This window comes from Nyctereutes procyonoides, unplaced genomic scaffold, assembly GCF_905146905.1.
Source record: "Nyctereutes procyonoides isolate TBG_1078 unplaced genomic scaffold, NYPRO_anot_genome, whole genome shotgun sequence".
Classification (NCBI taxonomy): Eukaryota; Metazoa; Chordata; class Mammalia; order Carnivora; family Canidae; genus Nyctereutes; species Nyctereutes procyonoides.
In genome coordinates, this window is record NW_026575048.1 from 26,447,023 (window position 1) to 26,459,121 (window position 12,099).

Consider the following 12,099-nt stretch of genomic DNA (forward strand, 5'->3'; position numbering starts at 1 on the left):
CTCTACTACTACACCATTAGGTATGATGCTTGTGTTTGGGGATAATCTTTATCATTCCAATAAAAATTCTTTAGCTCCATTTTATTAATTAAAAAAAATTGATACTGAATTTTATCAAAAGACTTTCAAGGGTACCTATTGTGCTAATTCAAAGGCTTTTTTCCCATCATGTCATCATGCAAATGTATTCCTTAATATTGGGATTTTTTTTTTTTTTTTACATTTCTCGGGTAAACTATATGTGAGATTAGTCTGTGGTTTCCATTATTCTGCTTTTGTTTGCTTTTATGTCAGGACTATTATGCTAGTTTTCTGTTACTTCTGTCCATTTGAACATTTTATACAGCCTGGGAATTATCTGTGGTTTGAAACTCAGGGAGAACTTGATTGTGTAAGTAATTTGGACTAGAAACCTTTCTTGGAAACAATTTCTCAATAACTTTTACATTTTTCCATGATTATTGATCTGTTATTTTTCAACATCTTGGGTCAGTTTGCTTCTAATTAACTCTTTTGGCTCTACCTACAGTATTTGATATGTGGTATTCTCATTACTAAGACTTTCTAAGCATTCTGCAATTGCCTTTTTGATTTCTTTCCAATCAATGATTTTCTTAAAGAAGAGTCCTAATAATTTTCCAAGAGCTCAAAAAAGAGCTCTCTTTTGACTTAACACTTTTGCAATTATTTTATAGTTGTATTACAATGTGGTTGTAGAATATGCTGAAAATAATTTCTTTGGGGGAGGGGGACATAAGACTTTTTGGTGGCCTAATATAAAATCAGTTTTTGTAAAGCTTTATTATATCTTTTCTGGGAGGAATAAACAGAAGATCTTCCTCTTTAATCATTCATTTAGTCATTCAGCATTGTTTCAGCTATAGGTCTCTTACACTTCAGGCATCGTATTAGGCATTTCAGGATATAAAATGAATAAGTCACAGGATTTCTTTAAGGTTGTCAAAGTTTGGATGGGACATAGACACATTAAGACCTAATTAGAACACAGAGTAAGAAATGAAACAGTAACAGAATGTACAAAAAAGGGATTTAAGCCTTGTCCTAGGTTCTGGGAATACAAAAATGCTAAGATTCTACCACAGTTTTTGAGAGGCTTTCAGTACAAAAGTGTAAGAGTAAAATAAAAGAAATTGAGATCAGAGACCGACTTTTGGAGGCAAGGACGACTAATGAGGAAACCACTGTAGTCATTCAGTAATAAAAGAAGACATAGGAGAGCTGTTAGAAAACAGGAAGAACAGAGGGGATTTTCACGTGTGAGAGCAGCAGGTATTAGAAAGGTCCACATAGGAGGCTGAATGAGGTAGGAATTGAATTTCACAGAAGCCAAAAGAGAACACATTAGGAGTGCTTGGTCAGTTAGGTCAAGTGCAGCCAAGAGGTTAAGTAAGATAAAAGCAAAAACGTGTCCAATAGCGTTGGTCTTTGGTGACTTGGGGAAAGCAGTTTCAGTGAAGTAGGGGAAGAGCCAAACTGGAAGCAGGCCTCAGCTTAAATAGGATGTGAAGGTGATGGACACAAGAACTATATCTCTAGAAGGTGACCTGTGAAGGGAATGAGTAGGTTAGGACAGGAATTAAAGGAGCAAAGGATAAAAAATGATTGTAAGATGTAAAAATATTGTGAGCATACTTAGATAAAGAGGAGGGTGAGAAGGCATGATTGTTGGCAAAGAGTCCTGAACAGGTGGGAGTCCCAGGGTGAGACAGAAACCTGGGGCGGCGGGGGTGGGGTGGGGTGGGTAGTCAATGGCCTTCGGCAGGAGGAGGCCACTTCTTTTTGAGTTGAAGGAGGAGATTGGAAACTATAGGTGTTTGTGCCAGAGAGGGGGGATCTCCACATTTATTTGCAAGGCTAGAAAAGTGTCTCTGTGGAATCTCAGTGACACTCCTGGACACTGTCAGAAGGGTCCAGGGTCTTGGTCTGGGTTGACAGTTCACTCCATAAGTATGATTTGGGATGTATGATTCCTCTCTCCCAACAGAATCAAAGAATTTCTATGCTTATCTTTCCTGAGGCTGCTTTTTTAATTGGTCGTGAAGGGTTTCTGGGAGTCTCTGCCTCACTAACTATGTGGCATGCAATGGAATCATCAGAATAATTAACACCACCAGCTACAAATAAAGTGATTAATGGATGCCATAAGATCACAAAAGTTTCCATTACTGTAAGTGTAAAGTATAAATAAATCAAAATAACTTTTCAGATCTTTAGTGGACCTCCTTTTCTGTTTCTGATTAATGATTGTCACACGACAAAAAAGGTTTATGAAGGTGACATATCTTAGCACATTGTATTTTGATATCTGTAGTTTCTATTACTAACTTTGACCTCTTAAAAAGGGATATGTTTTGAAGCTTGCAAAACAATTTTCTATTTATGCTTTGGGCACTTACATGTTGGTAACAAATTTAGTGCCTTGAAAGAATGGCAAGGGGTTTTGTTTTTTTTTTTTTAATTTTCTTTCTTTCTTTCTTTCTTTCTTTCTTTCTTTCTTTTCTTTCTTTCTTCTTTCTTTCTTTCTTTTCTTTTTCTTTCTTTCTTTCTTTCTTTCTTTTTTTGTTATTCTGGAAAAATACTCTCTCCTCTGTATGGAGGGAAACTTCTGGTTTGATTAATTCTGTAAATAATTATGAGGCAAAACCCAGATATGAAAGATTGCCCACACAAGCTCCTCTGTTGAGTAAGATCTCACTTATTAAAAATCAAGGTTGACAGTTTAACAGGCTCATGCTGGTGCAGAAATCCCCTGGGGCATTTTAACCTCTTAAAATCTTTTTTGGATGTTCAGTTTGCCAAATGAGCCGACTGCCTCTCATATCTCCATTCTACCCTGCTTGGGCTCTGCTTTTAGAAAGTGTCACTCTTACAATACCAAGAAGTCAAGTGCTATCCAAAGTCAGAGCATCCACAGGCTCTCCTTGGAGAGGGGAATGAAGAGGATGGGGTGAGAGAATCAGCTAAGGTGAGAAGTTTGAATCCAACAAGGCACCCAGATGGTCCGCCACCTTTGTGAGCAGCACAGGAAACAGCAGGTTCGTTCAACTTCCTAGCAGCAAAGCAGGCAGCAGCACATCTGTAAAGTGGCTTGTAAATCTTGTGATCATTTCTGTTTCCACTCTGATTCCCTAGCTGATAGTCCCAATGGCTCTGCTGTGCCCACCTCCCCACCCCAAATGTTGATACAATCCAACAGATAACTACAGTTTGCCTAAATTTGGTCTTAAGCTACCTGAGAGTCATTTCCATGAGCTCTCTAGGCGAAGTTGCATCTGAGGGGTTTTGGTCTTCATTAACCCTTCACACATTTGCCCCTCAGCATTGCCTGGCACAGCAGCCCCGGCCTTTGAAATTAAACCTAAACCTTAGACTTCTAGTCCACCTTCCCCAGAACAGGCTGCCCCATCTTACAGCCCTTCCAACAAATGGGAGCCTGGGATGCTGAGAAAACGAAACCGAGATGGGGCGGCACTTTGATGTCCTGGGGAGGGTGGGGGGGGGTGGATTGCACACCTGGGACGCAGAGCAGCTTCCACCTGGCGGCCGACCTGTGCTTCCTTCTTCTCTCTGTTCAAGAGCCCCAGTGAAAACCTGAGGGAGATGAGAGAGCACAGGGCCTGCCAGCCCCTTTCCCCTCCACCCCCACCACACATCAACTTTCCACTTGCAGTGACCTGCCCTTCATGGTGACTTATCAGCTGTTTGGGGTTTGCCGCTGAAAGAAAACAAATTGTGGAAGGTACTGCTCTGCGTGCTAGTGAAACGGCTGAGCCAGCTCAGGGGTTATGAGGTTTGCGAATTAGGAGAATAATGATCTTCAGTGCTGACCTCCTGGCACGGCAGCAGTATTTATCAGGAGGCGCATGTGACTGCTTAAGACACAGCGCCCCGGTTTGAAGGAAACAGCTGCTCGCGGCGTGCTCCGGCACTTGGCAGCTGGACAGGCAGGGGGTGCTGATGTGGGGTCGGCCGCAGAGGCGCCGGGTAAGCAACTGCAGGGCTTTGGAGAGAGGGGGAGACAGACTGTGTGTGTGTGTGTGTGTGTGTGTGTGTGTGTGTGTGTGTGCAAGGCACTGGCAACTTTTAACTTTGATTTTGGTTTCCATCGGCACTCAAGGAGGTATTTTATTTGTGTTATCTGTTAAGAGCCATCTGTATTTTTACTGAACCTGTGATTTATTTGTTTGTTTGTTTGTTTATTTATTTATTTATTTATTTATTTTGGACTCTGTCATTTGCAGCAACGTCGTATTCTAACTTCAGGGGTGAAGGAGGCATATTTCTCCATTCTGACCTAGGAAGCAGCAAGTTGATTCCCTGGTGTCTGGGGTTTCCATGATCTGTGGTGTTGAGGCTTAAAGGCAAGATTCAGGTTACGAAGTAAAGAGCCGGTGAACGTGAACTGATGGACTAGATGTGATTTTTAATCGATTTTTACCATTGAAATTTGAAAAATAGTGTTTTGAGAAACGTGTATGTCTGATTTGACCAGTTCTGGAAACGATCCCTTCTAACTGTGTGTAACAACCTGCAATATAGACAACGAACAAAGTCATATTGAGGTTTAGATGAGAAAGTGTTTCTAGAATTTGGGTCAGCTTTCTGACTCCTTGAAGATACATTTGGTAGCTCTTTTCTTTAACAAGCTAATTCAGCTTCATTACTTTAAAGCTAAAGTTTTTAGTCGCCTTTGGTCTTTCTTACTTTAGATAAGAGGAAGTTAGCATTTGGATGATGCTGGGTGTCCTCCTTCCTTGTCGATGACCTGAATTATATATAAAAGGGTTGCCTGCAGCTGATTATCCACTCTGGGGGCTTGACAACTGGCTTCCAAGGAACAGACCTGTTCTTTCTCAGGCTCACTCGGCCATCCTGGAGCTTGCTCTCAGGAGAGCAACAGCGCAGGCACCCTGCTGGAATGGGGCTGTTGGTCAGGGACGTCTGTCCTGTAGAGGCCACCAGCCAGAATGTTTAAGAAAGGAAAAGGGGATAGGGAGAGGACAGAACCCGGAATTGATGAGGTAACCCTCTGCAAGTGACAGGCCTCTGAATCAGAGCCTGGGGGAGATAACCAAACAAGTTCCTTTTTCTGGATTGCCTGGACATTAGGAAGGGGGGGGTGGGGGCACAGGTTGTTTTGACTTGAATTCTTAACGAACAGTTATTTGGCTTGAGACAAGCACAGGGCATTCTGAAGTGTGTTTCCCCGGGGTGACCAGGGGATTGTCAGATATGCTCAGGTTGCTGGGTTGCCTTGCAATTTCTGCCCCTGCCTGGAGGGAGCTCTGCTCTCCCCACACCACACCCGCCCCTTGAATGTAGAGGATGGTCTGAAAATGACCCAGAGCACGCTGGTCCTGCTGCAGCTCCCCTCAGTGGTTGGTCCTGAGGACCACACTAGTCAAAGATCGGGGCTGGAAGCACTCTCTGATGCCTGTCTGAAAAAGTGGCTAGTCTGGCACTGAGAAATTTCTCCCCTTCTTTTCTTTCCTTAAAACGTAGCAGAATCTACAAGACCTGGAATATTCAATGAGGGAAAAAAATATTTCTAATTCCTGCATTCGTTTTTATACCATTTGTGTGAAGTCCTTGATATAGCCCAGGGCCACATGGCTCAGTGACTTCCCTGTTTGACTACAGGGCACCAGCTGCCCACGGGGCCACTTTTTAAGGGAGTTTGCTTACGGTATAGTTTCACTTTTACTGCAGGCGTAGTGGAAAAGGACTATGAGGTGCCATTATGTCTCCAAAAGAATAGAGACAACCACAATAAAATGGGGAGGGGGGTATCTCATTGGTAGTAGTATCCTTGAATTCCTCAAGTGCTGAATGTTTGAAGGCCCACAGATGATTTTGAAAAACCCAATGATATCTTGACTTTCAAAATATCAACAGAATAATAAATAGTTATTTTACATGCAGATAGTACACTCACAGAGTCAGACTTTCATGTCTCAATAGGAAGTCTAGAATGTGCAATTTAGTGCATTCATTTCAAAGTTGAGAAAATTGTGACCTCTTTATTCAGGTCAAAGTGCTAGTTAGTTGCAGATCCACAAGAGAGGGCCCTGGGCTTCTGCTACTATTATTATGTTATTGTTACAACATTAGCACTACTAATTATAACTTAAATTTATTGTGCACTTACTCTGCCAATTGATGTGCTAAGCAAGCGTATTTATTTTCACATAATCTTCACAATATGTCTATGTACTACATATCATTATACCAGTTTGATAGGTGGAGAAACTGAAGCTCAGGAACCCCTTTATCTGCTGAGCAATATATGGCACACACAGAAGTGGCTCCTGGATCTGATTCCAGAACCTGCACACGTTAAATAATAAACGTGGAACATCTATGCTAATCCCACACATTTAAACTTAAAAGCTGAGTGCTTAATGGAATGCTCAATGGAATGCAAATGAGCATATTTTGAGTGCAACACAGATACACAATGTGTGTTCGGGCTCTTTTGCACGCTCCCCAGCAGGAAGGGTGAGGTTTCCCCTGGTGACAGTCCAAGCCCAAGTTGCACAGGATCACTGACCTGCAGCATGTTTTTCTCATTGAGAGTGGTTCAGTGATGGCTCTCACATTGGTAAGAACAGCAAGTTTGAGTTTTATCGTTACCATGGAGCACACCACTGTCACTGCCCTTTCTGGCCCTTTCCTCAGCTTTTCCTGTCCCTCCTTTCCTTTGGAGGACAGCCACTCCACCCCTGCCCCACCCCAAAGAGCTCACTTGGTGGTGATAAAACTATTACCAGACCTGTTCACTGTCGTTCAACCTGGAAGGCTGGTTGTCCAAGGCTGGTGGCTCCAAGGCTGGTTGTCCAAGGCTGGTGGCTCTTCACGAAGAGAAACAATGCAGTCCTTCCATCTATTTTTGTTCTGAGCTGTGAGGGGGAGGTTATAGGCCAGGAGACTGAGGTGAAGGAGGAGAGCTTTTCTCTGCTGACTGGGTTGCTGCCTGGTCCAGCCTTTGCCCAGGTACATACTTCTTCCTGCACCTGCCACATACCTAAAGACTGGCTGTCTTACTTGTGAGCCATGAACCTGAAGCTTCCCTGGGTTGTCAGCCAGAGACTAGGCCCTTAAAGAAACTTCATTCTTCAACCTTCTAAAAATTTCATTTGGTTCTTCCATGTAGTTAAATGTCAAAATTAAGGTGGGTGATGAGAAGGAACACTGAGTAATACATAGGGTCTAATACATGATACACAGCAGAGGGGTCTTTTGCTTAATCAGGAGGACAATTAAGTATGGAGACCAGTCATGGATATCTTTGAGGAAGTTGTTAATGTTTTTCCGAGGCTGTTATATGGCAAGATTATACTATTCTGAAGATCAAGCTATTTATGGGAAGAAAGAGGAATTTTTAATCTCCCCATCACCTACTGATGCTTCTAAAACTAAGTCCAACTCCAGGGAAGTCAGCAAGACAGTCTTGCTAAACCAGAACCACTGGAAATGACCTCCAGTTCTTGCTGGAAATGGCTTCTTTCCATGGCAGTCAGTGCAGTCCAGTGGGTTATGCAGAAACACATGAGACAGATTCAAAATCGCCAGAGTCCATAAGTTATACTCCAGAGCTGGTTGGTTGGTTAATTTGTTTACTTATTTATTTTATTTATTTATTCATGAGAGACACAGAGAGACTGAGGCAGAGACCTAGGCAGAGGGAGAAGCAGGCTTTCCCTGTGGGGAGCCCGATTCGGGCTCCATCCCAGGATCCTGGGGTCACATCCTGAGCCAAAGGCAGACACTCAATCACTGAACCACCCAGGTGCTCCTCCAGAGGTGGTTTAAAGCAAAATAAAGTGTTTGATTATCTTCTTGGGACGTTTTAGGATGAGGAAACAAAATTTGTGATGCCCATGTTGGCTGTTTTTGTTCCTTTGTTTTTTCTAGCTTGTCTGTTCCAAAGAACCTATTCCCAAAGAGTTAACTCCCTTGGGTCCCACTTTCCCTTTGTATTGATGGCTCATTTACAATCCCTAGAGTTGTTCTGCTACTTGCAAATCACATTTCCTTTGTTTTATGGATTTGAAAGTTGAGGGGTTGAGGGGAGCAGGTGGGTTGTTTTTGTAGTTGCAAATGATCACAGTGGCATCTCTGGAGTCTATAGGTTCACAGTGTTTGATCTTGAGCCCATTTGTAGTATAAAGTCCTGCATTTATACTGGTATTGTCTGGTGTAAGGCACTTTCTTGCACTGTGCCACAATCCTGTGAAAGGAGAACATCATCACTGCTGTTTAGTGAGGAAACTGAGAATGAGGGAAAGTGAGTCATGGAACCAGTAACTGGCAGAGCTCAGCTAAATCCTCCATCTTCTGATTCTGAATATCTGGAGAATTGTCCTCTGTGATCAAAAGTGCTGTCATTTGCATTATCTTCTGATGAACAAAAGGTAAATGGGAGACTGATTCAGGATGTACCATCTCGTGCCTGTCCGTGAGGCTATTTCCACAACCTGTGGATATTTGTCTTTAGAAACAGGATCAGCCTTAGTGACAGACACAAGAGTATTTGTGTAGTATTTCTAAACGAACTTAGTGGTCTTTTTCTTCCCCTGCCATCCTACTAACTGTGGCATGATGTAATGTTCAGCTTTTATAAGGCATCTGGGTCATTCGTTTGTTTGTTTTAGGTATTAGAAAAAAATGTAGCCTGTTGTTCAGCATGCACTTCCATTATCCCACAAAACCATCAGCATTCTTGGAAGCTCCGCCTAGTTACAACACCTTATTCTCATGGGAAATAGTTTATTCTGACTACTAGGAATAGAGTCCACTGTGACCATTTACCTTTGCAAAGTTATCTACAAGAGTCCTAGCTCACTAGAATAGTTGAGAATCTTCACTACTAGTCAGTTTTCTGTTATGGTCACCCGATTCATTGTATAACAGAGTTATCTCTGTGTTGGCGATGTCATAAAAATGACAGTGCCCGATGCCTGATGATTTTACAGTGCAGCTGCACATTTTAATGGCTATGACTTAGAGGTGAGGTTGGGGGAAGCAAGGGAACAGCTCTTTGACAATAATAGCTATGACAGTGTTTCGTTCTAAAGTCACTTTTTTTTTTAGTATGTATGTTAAAGGTGGCCTTTTTGAATTTAAAAAATTCTGAAAAACATTTGATTCATGAATTGACTCAAAGAGTGTTTTTCTTAGTAACTACTGTAATAATCAGAACATTTTGTACCTCTCAAGAGGATAAAAGTGGACAGAAAATTTTTTAAAAAGAAGAAAGAAAATGAAATAGGTTAAAGGCTTAGTGTCCTGTGGGTGCCTGGGTGGCTCAGTTGGTTAAACATCCAACTCTTGGTTTCAGCTCAGGTCATGATCTCAGGGTCATGGGATCGAGCCCGAAGTAGAGCCTATGCTCAGTGTAGAGTTAGCTCGAGTTTCTCCCTCTCCCCCCTCCCCCTCCCCCTCTCCCTCTCTAATATATATATATATATATATATATATAAAAGCTTAGTGCCTTGGATTCCAGTCTGTAGAATAGGAAGTAATATAAACTCGAATGCCACTATTGTAAATGGAGAATTCAACTCAATATATGAATAATTTATATGGCTGCAGATTTCCCAACATCTGATCAGTTTCCCTGTGATCAAATCAGTCGTTTTGGTTTTTGAAGGGTCATGTATTCCAACTGCTGCCCTTTACACTATCTTTATGCTTAACTTTTTTTTTTAATTTTTATTTATTTATGATAGTCACACAGAGAGAGAGAGAGAGGCAGAGACACAGGCAGAAGGAGAAGCAGGCTCCATGCACCGGGAGCCCGATGTGGGATTCGATCCTGGGTCTCCAGGATCGCACCCTGGGTCAAAGGCAGGCGCTAAACCTCTGCACCACCCAGGGATCCCTCTTTATGCTTAACTTAGTGCTGCTTTAGGAGAACCTGTGCATAGCCCACAAAATATTCGAAGACCCTTGCCTAGATCATTGTCATTAATTTGCTTTTGTATTGTAAATGTTAGAAATGAATGTGTCTGGGGTACAGTCTTTGACAGAGAACTTGTGATGGGGAAAGTAACATGGAAAAAACTTCGTCATTAATTCCAGAATTTTATTTTAGTCACTACTTTGCCACTGCTTCATTGTTTCAAAAATCACAGACAAGTAACTACATTTGAATGTGTGTGATTTTAATCGCTTCTCTTTTTCCCCTCTGAGGTCTTTGTAGTGTGGTTGAGATCTTAGCAATTGATGAATTGGCCAAAAGGAAGTCAAGGGGCTGAAGAGGAATTCAGGCAGGGGCCATCAATCTGCCATAGAATCAATTTTTTTTAAAAAAAGGAGAGAAAGAAAGAGAAAAATGAAAAAAAGCTGTTTAGTCACTTGCCTGTTTTGAGAAAGTAATATTTTTATTTTCATCTAACAATTTAAAATGAGCTGAACCAGTTTTCCTTAGAGACATTTACCTATGTTCACTCTAGGAAGATACCACTAAGGGGTTCCTTTTTAGGAATTGACACACACTGTTTTGACCAAACTCTCTGGATCTAGAATCAAGGAGCTAGGAAGGACAAATGCCTTCTTCAGCCATACTCTATCAACCTGCCTATAACTATCAAGGAGGAATGTTCTCAACATAGAATTCTGAAGCTCAAAAACTACTCAAGAATTTAAAACCATTTTAAAATAGAAGAGCTGAGTATAATTTCCATACTTGGCTCTGGAAAAATCCTACCTTGGCTTCAATTTGACTGAACTTCGGATTCTGCTTTACTTTCAGTTCTGCTTTTTAAAAGTAGAAAGTATTTCATGTATGCATGGAATGCCTGCCATTCAAAATCATATGAGTTGACAGGATGTTTTGCAGATTATTGTTTGTTTATGGCAAGGACAGTGCTCCATCTGAATGGCAGTGCTGTGGACTTCACTGTTATCTCTTTCCCCACTCACTCAATTCTAAGATGAGTCTGTCTCTTTTCCTTCTGTAGTTGGCATTTAAACATAATTTGCTACTAGGAGAGAAAAGAGACTTTATTTTCACAACTCCCCGATGTAGATATTATCACTGACACTCTTACAGAAGAGAAAACTAAATTTCAGAGAGGCTGAGTATCCTCTGCAAGGTCACAGGCCAGCGAGTAATGAATCCAGGGTTCTGGTTCTAGTCTGTCAAGAAAACAAAGTGTGTGCCTTTTGTGTTGAACTTCATTTGTCTCTCACTGTGTTCATGCTAAAAACTGCTCACTGTGGAAGAGGCAACCGTTCTGTGGAGTCTGGAATCAGCCTGCTTTGCCATGCAACCAACATTACATCATAGCCATTTCCATTAGAGGGATGCTATAGGACAAAACTTCCTAGGACTCTGTGGATGCATGAGTGCATCCTGCAGTCTCCTCTTAGCCTCTACCCATAATGCACTCATCCTGTTCCTATCGTTGAGGTGTTCTCTCAACCGTGGCGCTCTGCACCTTGGGCAGGGTTGTCTTGCAGAGCCAAGCCTCTGGCTACACTCAAAAATCATTACACTATCTCAGATGATGACAGGTATAAAAAAGATCATGACTGGAGGACCTGGCTGATTGACCAGCAGTGACAGTTTACTTTAAATTATATTTGGTTTTTATAAGAAGTGACATAATATTGGCATTGAAAGAGGCAATCGTACTCACTTAATACATTTTTTCCTTGGGGCCGTGATTACAAATAGATAAAAGAGTGAAGCAGACCTTGAAGCAGGTCCAGTGGAACATATCTCATGCTATTTTAATTCTGTTTTAGAATACCTTCTTTACCATCTCTTGGAAACTGCAGGAACTTTGGTTGACTTAAGCCAGTGATGGTGGTTTTATTGGGTAAGAATTGAGGATTTATCTTTTTAGCTATAAGGATGACTGAGAAATGTGTATACATAAAACTCTGTAACTATTTGGAATATTCTCTCATATCAAGCTTGTGGAAGAGAGGCTAATATGCTTGAAAAATTGTTCTGAGTTTTAATCTTTAGATATGGAAATTTTATTCAACCAAAGTTATCAAAACTTCAATAAGTACAGTCTAGCTTATGGGACTTCTTATGTGGAAGCCTGAATTTATGTTTAGATA

The 12,099-nt window shown here is 41.5% G+C and overlaps 1 protein-coding gene across 6 annotated transcripts in view; it reads left to right on the forward strand.

Annotated features, from left to right (window-relative positions):
- Positions 1-12,099, forward strand: part of RASGRP3 (RAS guanyl releasing protein 3) — a 99,900-nt gene that overhangs the window by 25,330 nt on the left and 62,471 nt on the right. The window contains exon 1 of one of the 6 annotated variants that reach the window (XM_055327592.1): positions 2,894-2,986. The exons of 3 other annotated variants lie outside the window; for them this stretch is intronic. The gene's annotated coding sequence lies outside the window, so the exon portion shown is untranslated. Of the gene's footprint in view, positions 1-2,893; positions 2,987-3,583; positions 3,761-3,784; positions 4,006-12,099 lie in introns of those variants that run through there. 2 more of the 6 variants (XM_055327590.1, XM_055327589.1) reach the window with 2 other exon arrangements.